The following is a 13,334-nucleotide window of genomic DNA, read 5'->3' as shown; positions in this document are numbered from 1 at the left end:
TTCCTCAGATGTGGCAAGCCACTGACATTTTCTGGAGTCTCACAGCTTGTCGAGGACCTTTGCCCTCTGGAACGTTACTGCAAGGAGTCAGCGACTACTCAGCGCTCACGCATGTAACACGCAAGCTCTACCCACATACTGCAGCTCGCTGCTTCTCCATCATCCTACTTGGCTTTCTGCGCAGATTTCAGAGGTCAAGGAAGGTCAGGAACAGTGACCGGTGCTGCTCCCTGCACCATTTTGGAGCAGCTGCATGGTGAATATCATACCCGTCCACCAGGTCTCAGACAACAGGATTCACAGCAAATTTCGGTGAGTGTCTCTGACCCCAGGAAGGAGGTCAGTTCAAGAGGACTTTGATGATGACAGATGACTGGGACATCCACTCCGCCCCACTAGTTAGTGCAGTTTGTTTTGTCCTTTATCACAAAGATAATCATGATTACTACACCCTACTGTGCAGAAAACTGCAGGGGGTTGTGAATGCAGCCTCCCCTCCACTGACTCCATCTACACTTACTGCTACTTCAGGAAAGGGTTTGAGCAGATTTGATATGTCACCAAAGACTCTAGCAAATTTCTACACACAAGAGGTTCTGCAAGTGCTAGAAATCCAGAGCAACACACACAAAATGCCGGAGAATCTCAGCAGGTCAGGCAGCATCCAGGGAAATGAATAAACAGTCAACGTTTCAGGCTGAGACCCCTCATCAGGACTCTGCAGATGTGGAGAGGTTTGACTGGTTGCATCAGTGCCTAGTATGGAGCCTCCAGTGCAGAGAATCGAAAGAGACTGCAGAGGGTCACAGACTCAGCCAGCTCCATCAAAGGCACAACCCTCCCCACTATTGAGGAAATCTTCAAAACGCAATGACTCAAGATGGCAACACCCATCATTAAGGACCATCACCATCCAGGACATGCCCTCTCCTCATTACTACTATCAGGGAGGAGGTACACACATCCAAAATTCAGCAACAGTTTCTTGCCCTCTGCCATCAGACTTCTGAACAATCCATGAACACAACCTTGCTATTCCTCTTATTATTGTAACTAACAATATTATTTTTATATCTTACACTGTTACTGCTGCCCAAAACAAATTTCACAACATACCAGTGACAATAAATCTGATCTAATTATATTTCCCTGCACACACGCTGCCTGACCCACAGAGCTCCTCCAGCAGATTGTTTGTCGGCTCACATTACTTCATCCCATCAAGTTGTGTTTCTTCTATCCACTACCTTTTCTGCTACAGAGACCAACTCACTTTTCTTGGTTTGGATGAAGGGTTTTGACCTGAAGTGAACAACAGTTGAAGATACTAGAGACTACAGATGATGGAATCTGGAGCAACACAAAGGGATGGAGGACCTCAGTCGGTCAGGCAGCATCTATGGAGGGAAACCATCAGTCAAGATTCTTCACGTATATTGAAGGGTCTCGACCCAAAATGTTAACTGTCCATTTCCCTCACAGATGCTGAGTTCTTCCAGCAGTTTCTGGTTTTCATGCATTTATAGAGGATTTCCCTCCCAACAATCTGCTTGCAACCTTCCTCACCCTCAGTATCACCAGTGCATCTTTTTGGGATCATTTGCAACAATTGATCACAAGAAAACAAGAGAAACAATTGAGGTTAAACACAACACTAAAATCCCAGGCTGAAAGCTCACGTGTTGTCCCTCAGAAGTGGGAGCAGGACAGAGAATTAAAGCAACAGGCAACATGAAACAATTACAAACAAGAGAAAATCTGCAGATACTAGAAATCCACACCAAAAAAAATGCCGGAAGAACTCAGCAGACCAGGCAGCATCTATGGAAAAGAGTAAAGTCGACATTTCGGGCTGACACCCTTCACAGGACTGGGGGGAAAAAGATGAGGAGTCAAGAGTAAGGTGGGGGGGGAGGGGAGGAAGAAATACAAGTTAGTAGGTGATAGGTGAAACTGGGAAAGGGGAAGGTGTAAAGAGCTGAAGAAAGAGATAAAGGGGTGGAGAAGGGGGAATCTGATAGACAGAAGGCCATGAAGAAAGGGAAGGAGGAGGAGCAGAGAGAGGAGATAAGGCAAGAGAGGGAAAGGGGAATGGTGAAGGGGGAGGGAGGGGGCACATTACTGGAAGTTTGAGAAATCAATGCTCATGCAATCAGGTTGGAGGCTACCCAGATGGAATACAAGGTGTTGCTCCTCTAACCTGAGTGTGGCCTCATCGCAGCAGTGGAGGAGGCCAAGGACTGACATGTTGGAATGGGAATTGGAAGTGGAATTAAAATGGGTGGCCACTGGGAAATCCCGCTTTTTCTGCAGACGGAGCATAGATGCTCAGCGAAGTGATCTCCCAATCTACGTCGGGTCTCACCGATATACAGGAGGCCACACCGGGAGCACCGGATACAGTAGATGACCCCAGCAGACACACAGATGAAGTGTTGCCTCACTTGGAAATACTGTTTGAGCCCTGAATGGTAGTGAGGGAAGACGTGTAGGGGCAGGTGTAGCACTTGTTCCGCTTGCAAGGATAAGTACCAGGAGGGAGATCGGCGGGGAGGGACCAGTGGACAAGGGAGTTGTGTAGGGAACAATCCCCATGGAAAGCAGAAAGTGGGGCGGGGGGCGGTGGAAGGGAAATATGTGCTTAGTGGTGGGATCCAGTTGGAGATGGCAACATGATGTTTGGGTCCAACCTACAAACTGAAGAGAAGTGTCAGTCAACCTGCCCTTGGCTTCCCTGGTGTGGAACAGCAAATGCAGCGCTGGGTTGGCAGGAGCCAGCAGAGGGGGCTTGGAGTGTCAGTGTAATGTTCCAGTGTAAATTGTTGCCATTAATTGCAGTGCAGGCAGACAACAGGCTGCAAGGCCATGAGGTCAAATATCCACCTTATTGTCCAAGGGGACCATTGAACAGTCTTACAACAGCAAGGTAGAATGACCTTGAGCTTGGTCATGCGTGCTTCCAGGGTTTTGTATCTTCTGCCCAAAGGGAGTGGGGTGAACAGATCACGTCCAGGCCGGGTAGGGTCTGGCTGCTTTACCGAGGTAGCAAGAAATGTAGACAACTGCAACTGCCTCCGGCCGCTAGATAATCCTCCTCCCCCGATACTACAGGAAAGTAGTCACGTACGCTTGTGAATGCATGGGCAGATTCTGCTGCGACTCCCTCGACAAGTCTGCAGATGATACTGCCACACAACATACAACGAGTCAGAGTACAAGGAGGAAATAGAGAGCTTGATGACATGGTGTCAAAACGACAACCTTTCCCCCAGTGTCAACTAAACAAAGAGGCTGGTCATCAACCTCAATAAGGTGGGCGGGGGGTGCGATGCACATGTTCCTCTCTATATCAACAACTTCAAGTTCCAAGGAGTGAACATCACAAATAGTCTATCCTGGTCCAAGCATGTAGACGCCCTGGCCAAGAAAACTCACCAATGCCTTCACTTCCTCAGGAGGCTAAGAAGTTTGACATGTCCCCATTGACCCTTCCCAATTTTTAAATTGGTGCACTCCTATCACAGCCTGGTATGGCAACTGTTCTGCATATGACCGCAGGAAACTGCACAGAGAGTTGTGGACACAGTTCAGCACATCACATGAACCAGCCTCCCCTCCACGGACTGTGTACACTTCTTGCTGCCTCAGTAAAGCAGCCAGCAGAATCAAAGACCCCCCACCCACCCCGGGCATTCTTGCTTCTCTCCCCCCCCCCCCCAATCAGGCAGATGATACGAAAGCCAGAAAGCATGTACCACCAGACTCAAAGACAGCTTCTACCTCATTGTTATCAGACTATTCCATAGACCTCTTGTACAATAAGATGACTCTTGACCTCACAATCTAAGTCAGGTTTATTATCATGGGCATGTGTTGTGAAATTTGCCAACTTAGCAGCAATACATAATATAGGAGAGGAAAAAAAAATCAATTGCAGAAAATGTCTATGTACACTGAAAAGACAAAAATAATAAAACAGAAATAATTTTTTTTAAGTGAGGCAATGTTCATGGGTTCAATGAACATTTACATTTAACAATCAGATGGCAGAGGCGAAGAAGCTGTTCCTGAATCACTGAGTGTGTGCCTTCAGACTTCTGTATCTCCTACCTGATGGTAACAATGAGAAGGGGACATGTCCTGGGTGATGGGGGTCCTTTGCCTTTCTGAGGCACTGCTCCTTGAAGGTGTCTTGGATGCTATCCTGCACTTTGTTTTCCTACAATGCACTTTCTCAGTAGGTGTTACTTTATTCTGTTATTGTTGTACCTTATTACACTCAATGCACTGTGCAATGATTTGATCTGCATGAACAATATGCAAGCCAAACTTCTCCACTGTATTTTGGTACACGTGACATTATAAACCAATACATCCTGAGCAGTGCCCCTCAGAATCTCATTCTTCTGAACTGCAATGCATTTAGATCTAACTTTTCTTCATAGGTCAACTCCTTTTATCTTGTGTATCACCCTGTAGAGAGGAAAAAAACCGTGATTGATACCGGTCGTGGCCATGGTGTCTAACAAGGATAGACCGGACTGTATGGATTCATTGGTACATTAGAACTGTTGACTAGAGGGTCCCCTCAGGATTTTGCCGTATGTCCAGCAGGAATGAAGAAACAGAAAGCCGGGATGCGAGGAAAGAAGAAATGAACACAATTTATCTTCTGGAAAAATGTAAATTTAAGTCAAAGGCTCAAACCAGGACCAATTTTTGTTGCTGTTTTTGAACAATTTTCAGAGATTCAGCAGAATGTTTTGTTCCTTACTCTGCTGAGAGTAGGATTTCTTAATACCCCAAAAGGTAATTGTTTCCATCGTCGTTGGATGGGTTTAAACAAGTGGCCAAAACAACAAACAGAACACAACTGTTTCACCTGTAATTAATTAAACAGTATCTTTCACCCCACCAACCTCACTCCAATGCCCAATTTTCATTCCATCTAGAACTAGTCTTGAGGCATTCACAAATTACACTATTCATTGTAAAACCAGTGCACCATTGAAATGGAAGTAAATTACAAATCACAAAAACTAATCGTTTACAGGAAAGCAACTTGCATGACAATGAGCTGCATTCACATAGTGCCTTTAACATAGAAAATAGTTGCGAGGTGCTTCACTGCAGTATTATCAAACAAAATTCCACAGAAAACTGCAGATTAAAGCAGGTGACTGAACCATTGACCAACGACAAAGGTTTTAAGAAATGTCTTACAGTAGGAGACAAGACCCACCCTGCAAACTGCATTTTCCAAAGATGCAGTTCTAGAAAGCACCATGAGGCTATTAAAACAAAAACTTCATGCCATTTTAAAAGCATCTTCCCCCAGGCAGTTACTGTGAGCAGCCATTCTCATTAGCACCCACCCCCACCCGCCTCTATTAATCCGATCACTTCACTGTAAACACTTTAATCCACTTTTTAATAATGCTGTTTACATTGTAAATACATGCCGGTATTTATGCATGATGCACATTTTATACAAATCTGTACTTTAAATTTATTTGTATGATTATTCTTTACAATTATTAAATTTTGCTTTGTTACATGTCATACCCTAACCAACACACCACAGCAAATTCCTAATCATGTAAATATGGTGAATAAAATTGATCCCAGATCCATGAGAGGGAGGTGAATTCAGGGAGCGAATTCCAGAGTTTAGAGCCCAGTAGTGGATTGATTAGATTCCACAGGAAAGAGCCAAGACTATGGAAGGATTTACAGAAAGGTAAATCATAGGAACAGGTCCTTTGGCTCTTGACATCTATGCCAAACAAGATGTCAAATTAAACTAATGCCACCTGTCTGCCTGTACATGGTCTATATCCCTCCATTCCGTCTGTTAGTGCAATCCACACACCGAGAGCAATTTAGCTAAAACAGTGGCAACAGTCTCTCCTCCCCTCCCACCCCGTTTAATTAAACTGTGGCTTGTCACCCTCTGCCCTGCTCACCAGTGACAGCAGACAGATGAAGATGAGGCATGCAGGAGTGAGATAGATTGGCTGGTTGAGTGGCTTAGAAACAACAACCTTCCGCTCAATGTGGCTTCAGGAAGGGGAAGTCGAGAGAACTCGCACCAGTCCCAGTCCTCATCCAGGGATCAGCAGTAGAGAATGAGAGTTCCTGGGCATCAACATCTCTCTTGGGCCCAAAACACTGGTACAATTGCAAAGAAAACACACCAGCAGCTATACTTCATTTAAGCAGATTTGGTAGGTCACTAAAGACCCTAGCAAATTTCTACAGGTGTATAGTGAAGGCCATTCTGACTGGTTGTAAGATGGCCTGGTATGGAGGCTCCAATGCACAGGCTCGGAAAGAGGCTGCAGAGGGTTGTAGATTCCGTGAGCTCCATCATGGGCACAGCCCTCCCCACCAGAGGCCACCTTCAATAAGCAGTGCCTCAGGAAGGCAGTGTCCATCATCAAGGACCCTAACCATCTGGGATATGCCCTCTCTCACTACTACCATGAGGGAGGAGGTACAGGAACCTGAGCACCCACACAGCGTTTTAGAAAGTTTCTTCCCCTCCGCCATCAGATTTCTGAACAGGCCACGTATAGCATCTTGCTATTCCTTTTTTGCATGACTTATGATTAATTGTAACTTTTTAATGTTGGTCACTGTTCTGCTGCCTCAAAACAACAAATTTGGCAGGGTCGGCAATAATAAAGCAGATTCTGAAGAATACCCACGTGGGTAAAGAGTAGGCGGTGCTCCCAGGAAACAGTGACAGGGCCACTTCCCCACAAGCCCCACCCCGCCACAATGTAAACACTGCAGATCAGTGACGGGGAATCAGAAACAGCTGCAACTGGCACACAGGAGGGAATACCAGGCTGTAACCCAACCCACTGCAGGGGGTGCAGCCAGAACATATCTCCAGGCCCATACTGGTTGTCATTTAAAACCTCTCGATTCGATTAACTCTTTTGATTTGACAACACTTGACTATTCTCGATTTTTACCAGAAATTCCACTCATGTCTCTTTTGATGTATTATTTCATATTAAGAGTTAGAATGTTTACCCTTGAAACACCTAAAGCTAAAACCAACACGCGTCCTGCACACGTCCTACCATCCCGTACTAAAACAGATCTGTTTTACCCTCATACATTCTGACTGAATGTGAACAGCCTGTGACTTAATGGATTACATCTCAAGGCCTCAGAGCACCGAACTTTCTCTCCCCTGATCAATACCCAACAGTCTTGTGTTGGAAGCTCAAAGTCACCACTCCCCTCCTTGCCGAACAACCCACATGAAGGGCAGCCCTGGCCAAGAGACTGGTACTCATCAGACTCATAACCACACCCCGATAAAGGACAGTTACAGCATTGAAGCACAGGCAACTGAAATACAGAGAAGCAAACAAGACAGGTAGTGAAATTTTGACTGCAGCCAGCATTCAACATTGCAGCTTTCAGGTGGTAACTGATCCAAGGCACTTTTGCAGACTGAACAACGCTGAGCCTTACACAGACTCTAGGGTAGGAAACACCAAGCTTGGGCCAAAGAGTGTCTCGGGGGGTTGAAGAGGGGAAAAAAAAGAGATGAAGAGAGTTAAGCAGGCAAGACCAGAGACCCAAGACCCATGGCAAAGTTATTTCTCATGGTAAGGGAGTCCAGGACAAGAGGACATGACTTCAAGATTGATGGACGTTCATTTAGAACTGAGATGCGGAGAAATTACTTTAGTCAGAGGGTGGTAAATCTGTGGAATTTGTTGCCACGAGCGGCTGTGGAGGCCAAGTCATTGGGTGCATTTAAGGCAGAGGTAGATAAGTTCTTGATTAGCCAGGGCAACAAAGGGTATGGGGTGAAGGCAGGGGAGTGAGGATGACGGGAAGAATTGGATCAGCCCATGATTGAATGGTGGAGCAAACTCAATGAGCCGAATGGCCTACTTCTGCTCCTATATCTTATGGTCTTATGGACCCAGGCACAGACCCTAATAGATTTTCCAGAACCTGCCTGTCGTTGACAAGGCCAGCATTTATTGTCATCTGTAACTGCCCTTGAGCAGTTGGGGTGAAGCTGCAGAGAGATTGTTCCTTGTAACCACGAAGGACCAGCAAAGATTACAAAGTTAGGATAAGTTAGAGGTGCTGATGTCCCCTGGTCCTCCATGGCGGCAGAGGTCATGAGTTCAGGGAGGAGCTGTCGGAGTTGCTTGGGTGAGTATCCTGCAGTACTTTTGGTAAATGGTGCACGCGGCAGCCACTGATGTGAAGGAAACAAACATTTCGGGAGGTGGATAGGGTTACAATCAAGTGGGGTGCTATATTCTGCCTTCTTAAGAGTTGTTAAAGATGCACTCATCCAAGCAGGTGGAGAGGGTCAAAACCAGGCACTATCGAAACTGCAAACTAGTAACCATGAACCATTTTCTTAACACCACTTCACCCAGCAGGCTGGATATGTTCATTCTCTTTAGGTCATCATGATTTCCCCACCTGGGCTGATGTTCATCCTTACTCAATGTCTTGGTTCTTTCTCCCTGTTCTTTTGCCTCGGCTTTCCTGCAACATAAATCCGTATTAACACAGCTCCCCGAATATCACAAAACATCCCCAACAAGAGAAAATCTGCAGATGCTGGAAATCCAAGCAACACACACACAAAATGCTGAAGGAACACAGCAGACCAGGCAGCATCTATGGAAAAGAGTCCAGATTGTACAATTTTTTCCATAGATGCTGCCTGGATGGCTGAGTTCTTCCAGCATTTTGTGTGTGTGTGTTGCAAAAGATCCCCAGGTGCTTAATCAAACAGAATTGAACAGAGTCACATTCTAAGGCAGGTTTTCAAAGAGGAGTGTCTTACAGAAGGAAAGAGCCAGAGCTTTGGAGTCCCCAGCATTCACCACTTAATAAAGAAAGCGCTCATCAAATGTAGACGGTTTCTAATCTGGCCATTTAGACCAAATAGCGAACATCTTCCAGAAACCAATTAACAGTCATCATTACAACAGCTTCGAAGTTTTTCCAGTTACTCCAATATCCAACCATGTTTTGCTTAATGATGCACCTTTGTCTTAGGAAAGTAGTTGATATTTTAAAAGCATATAGAAAGCAAAGCAGCAATAAATTCTGGTAAGTACACCTGCCTCCTCCCTTCACTACCAAAACGGTCCTTCCAGGTGAGGTGACACTTTACCTGCAAGTCCTGATAAAGGTTCACGGCCCTAAATGTCAAGTGTTTATTCTCCTCCATAAATGCTGCCTGATCTGCTGAGTTCCTCTAGCATTCTGTGTGTGGCTCAAGATTGCCAGCATCTGCAGAACCTCTTTTGTTAATAAATTCCAGTTAACATTATTTTGTCTCCCATCCATTTAGGCTTGCAAAACTTGCTTTAGGCAATGAGCACACAGCAATCAAGTTACCATATTTATCCCATTCTGCTCCTCACTGCACAGCTGTAAATATTAATTTAGTTCCACCCCAACTCCCCCCCCCCCCCCCCACACAATCAACATCAGACAGAGCAAAGCTAACCAAACAAAACCTCCCCATGCAACTGTTCACTGGGCCCTTCTGCAAATTGTCATTTTAATTGTGTCCTTGGCTGTGGGACATTTCTCTTCACAGGCTGAGCTCAGTTACCGGACTGTCATACTGCATCGCTAGCACCTCCCGCTCCAAATGCGCCATTGCCCATCATCACCACTACTGGTGACTGACGGCACACCAACTGCCGACTAATGGGGCCAACAATATCAACATGACCAAAACTTCTGAATCATTATTTATCACATGTACATCAAAAAATACAGTGAAATGCACTGCTTGCGTTAACAACCAACTCAACCAAAGATGTGCTGGGGGCACACACTCTGGTAACCAAAACTTCTGCACCAATACGCATACCCATTATAGGAAGGATGTCGAGGCTTTGGAGAGGGTGCAGAAGAGGTTTACCAGGATGCTGCCTGGTTTAGAGGGCATGAGTTATAACGAAAAGTTGGGCAAACTTGAGTTATTTTCCCTGGAGCAGCGAGGCTGAGGAGAGATCTGACAGAGGTTTAAGGATTATGAGAGGCATAGATAGAGTATACAGACAGTATCTTTCCCCCATGGTTTAAATGTCTAATACCAGAGGACATACATTCAAGGAGGGAAGGGGATCATTTCAAAGGATATGATAGGTATTTTTCCCTCTACACACAGAGTATGTAACCAATATCCAACTTAGTTTTGTTTAATGCTGTTCCTTTGTGATAGATGGGACTCTCAACCTCACAATTGACCTTGTTATGACCTTACACCTTATTGTTCACCTGCACCACACTTTCTCTGTAGCTTTTACACTTCATTCTACATTGTTATACCTCAATACATTGCACTGTCAGGCAAGAGGTACAGAAGGCAGGACACCACCAAGTTCAGGAGCAGCACCCAACTCAACAACAGAACACTACACTGTGGACTTGTTGCTGATGTGCAGTCTTTTTCTATATGTATAGCTTATATTCTGTGTGTTGTCTGTACCCACCTGCCTGTGAAGCTGCTGCAAGTTTTTCATTGTACTTGTACTCCACCGTAATCGTGTGCATGACAATAAACTCGACAGTGAGAAAACAGTGCACAGAACCAGGCCTTGGGCGATGGGACAGAATCCCAGGGTACCGTGGAGGTAAAACAAAACAGTTAACTGCCCTTGAAACGTTACAAAAAGTGGAGCCGATGACCCGAACTATCCCCACCCCCCCCCCCCACCTATCCCTCTCTTTGTGAACTTGATTTTAAACCATGCCAGAATTAATCCTCTCGTTAATCTACTCAAACGGGCTAGCCGAACAACTGAACGCAATTTACCATTTATAGTAGTTTCTTTAAAACAGTGTTTCTGGTAAAACCACCCGGGGCTAAAACTATGATCCAAATTCTCTTGGCTAGCAGGAATGTCTGGGAGTTCCAAAGCCTCATTTTATTATTTGGCGAAAAATGGACTCAATCGCCAAAATCACTGTACTTAAAAAGATAACGGTAAGTAGCTACTCGTTTTCTTTGCATCGCCAACACTTACCGTGTAGCGGGTCGTTCCCAGGAGTCCCCCTCGCCTCAAGCAGGGCCCCGTGAAATACAGCGAGCAGACCCCGAATGAAGTCGAGACTCTGGGGCTGCGGAAGGAAACAGCAAACACTGAACAGACCTATGTCATCTTCTGCAAACGGCAGACAAAAGCCAGGATACCAGACACCACCCGCTACTCACCCTGAAACCCGGCGATCACTGGGACACTCGTGTGTTGAAGCCCGTTTTCTCTATAGCGTGAGGGATCCAAGCAAAGTCCAGGTGTCTGTTGAGTAACAACAGACAACTGCCAAACTCTTCCTGGGAAGCGGACACCAGTCCTATGGGAGGTCACTGAAACTTCTACACACAAGCGGAGAGATGGGTAAAGAAATAAACCCCTCACTCTATCAACTGTCCACTCTCCCACAAAATTGAATGTCTGCGCCGCTTCTCCCTCTCTCGCTATTTGAACGTTTGCACCCCCTCAGCTTTACTACTGACGTCCTATCACCGACGAGTCTACTAACTCTCTGCCAGTTACACTTTCACCAACTAACTGTTCCTTCAGATTGAATTTAAATTTTTTTCTCCCTCTCCAACCTCAGCTCGCAATGACCTCACTCTCAGACTCTACCAATTCAGCGCCCCAGTGAAGGGATGTAAAAGGCGAGTTTAATTTATGTGTAACAATCAACGCTGATGTTGCCTGTTTAACATTAGCATTGTAATGGGACACTTCTGCAACACAATTTTTCAAATTTGAATATTTTACACTGATCAGATAAACGTCGCTTCCATATCAACTTCAGCTGCTTTCCCACGTCCCGTTTAACACTGATATACTGGGCTGCATTTTAATTGCAAGACATTATATGTGGAGCCGTTCAAGTGTTTGGTATGTTGGGACTTCGGGATTAGCGATTTTACAGAGGCAATCCCCTGTTTTCCAGGAGTGGTTTGATACACCGAACCCATTCAGCTGTAGACCAAGCTAATAATTCGCCGATAATAAAAAAGTTCTCTCATTGCGCACTTTAATCTTAACGCTCTCAATAGGATATCGCGTTTCAACAATGAGTTTGTAAGGAAGACATCCATTTGTATAACGCCTACCGCGTCCCATACGTTTCACAATGCGTTTTGGAGTATTGTAGGAGCCGAGGCAACCGATATGTGAACAGTAAGATCCCGCAAACAACAACTATGATAATGCGCGGGTAGTCGGTTAGGGAAATGATAACCGTCCAGGTGCCGTTGAGAAAGCCACGGCCCTTTAAAACCTTTTATGTCCCTTTGAGGAGAGAGTAAATGGAATCTCCGCACTGTTGAAGGGTTCAAGACCTGAAACATTAACTCTTTCTCCCTCCGCAGATGCTGTCTGGGCTGCTGAGTGTTTCCAATATTTTCTGCTTTTATTTAAGATTTCCAGCTTCAGCAGTTTTTAACACTTCCCCCCCCAGTTTAACATCCTATTGGGTAAATAACAACTACAACAGAATCAGATTTTTATCACTGAGATATGACATGAATTTAGTTCGTTTTTGCAGCAACAGCACAGTGCAAAGACATAAAATCTATAAATTACCAATATAAATAAATAGTGTAAAATGAAGAAATAATGAGGTAGTGTTCATGGGTACTCCCTGGGCACTACACTAGATAGTCAGATTTGGCTTTTATGTACAAATCTTTTGTGTGGGATTTGAGCCTCAGATTCAGAAAGAAACATGTTGGCTGATTTGTCACCTCAGGAAGCAAACCAGTTTCAGTTGTCACGTTGACTGAGTGGTGTGCTCTGGGAATGGTCACTGCATCGAAGAGGAACCAGTATAAACTCAACATGAGGAAACAAAGAGAGATAGAGACCAAGGAGTTCATCATTGACTTCATAAAGGGGAAGTAGATCACATGCCAGTTCCCATTGGTGAGTCAGAGCTCAAGAGAGTGAGCAGCTTCAAATTCCTGGCCTTTCAGTAAACCAAAACTAGGTCCATATATTTAAGGTACCTGAGAGGAGAAAGATTTAAAAGGGAACTGAGGGGCAGAGGGTGGTGAGTACATGGAATGAGCCACCAGAGGAAGTGGTTGAAGCAGGTACAATGTGTCATTTAAGAAGCATTCAGACAGGGACATAGAGGGGCGATTACAGAGACTTGGATGTCTCAGGGGCAGGAATGGTTGCTGAGTGTACTAGGCCTTAGGTGTTTCAAAAAGGACAAGGAGGGAGGCAAAAGAGGTGGGGGAGTGGCATTGCTAATCAGGGGTTGTGTCATGGTTCAGGAGGAAGTCATGGAGGGAT

The 13,334-nt window shown here is 45.2% G+C and overlaps 1 protein-coding gene across 4 annotated transcripts in view; it reads right to left on the bottom strand.

Annotated features, from left to right (window-relative positions):
- Positions 1–11,659, bottom strand: part of LOC140741157 (transmembrane protein 198-like) — a 178,820-nt gene extending 167,161 nt beyond the window's left edge. The window contains exons 1-3 of one of the 4 annotated variants that reach the window (XM_073071002.1): positions 11,234–11,659; positions 11,046–11,161; positions 8,473–8,538 (exon numbers count right to left, since the gene is read on the bottom strand). The gene's annotated coding sequence lies outside the window, so the exon portion shown is untranslated. Of the gene's footprint in view, positions 1–8,472; positions 8,539–10,511; positions 10,644–11,045; positions 11,162–11,233 lie in introns of those variants that run through there. The other 3 variants (XM_073071004.1, XM_073071003.1, XM_073071005.1) reach the window with 3 other exon arrangements.
- Positions 11,660–13,334: the final 1,675 nt, after the last annotated feature.

This window comes from Hemitrygon akajei, chromosome 18 (genome assembly GCF_048418815.1).
Source record: "Hemitrygon akajei chromosome 18, sHemAka1.3, whole genome shotgun sequence".
Classification (NCBI taxonomy): domain Eukaryota; kingdom Metazoa; phylum Chordata; class Chondrichthyes; order Myliobatiformes; family Dasyatidae; genus Hemitrygon; species Hemitrygon akajei.
This window is presented reverse-complemented; position numbering and strand designations above follow the sequence as displayed.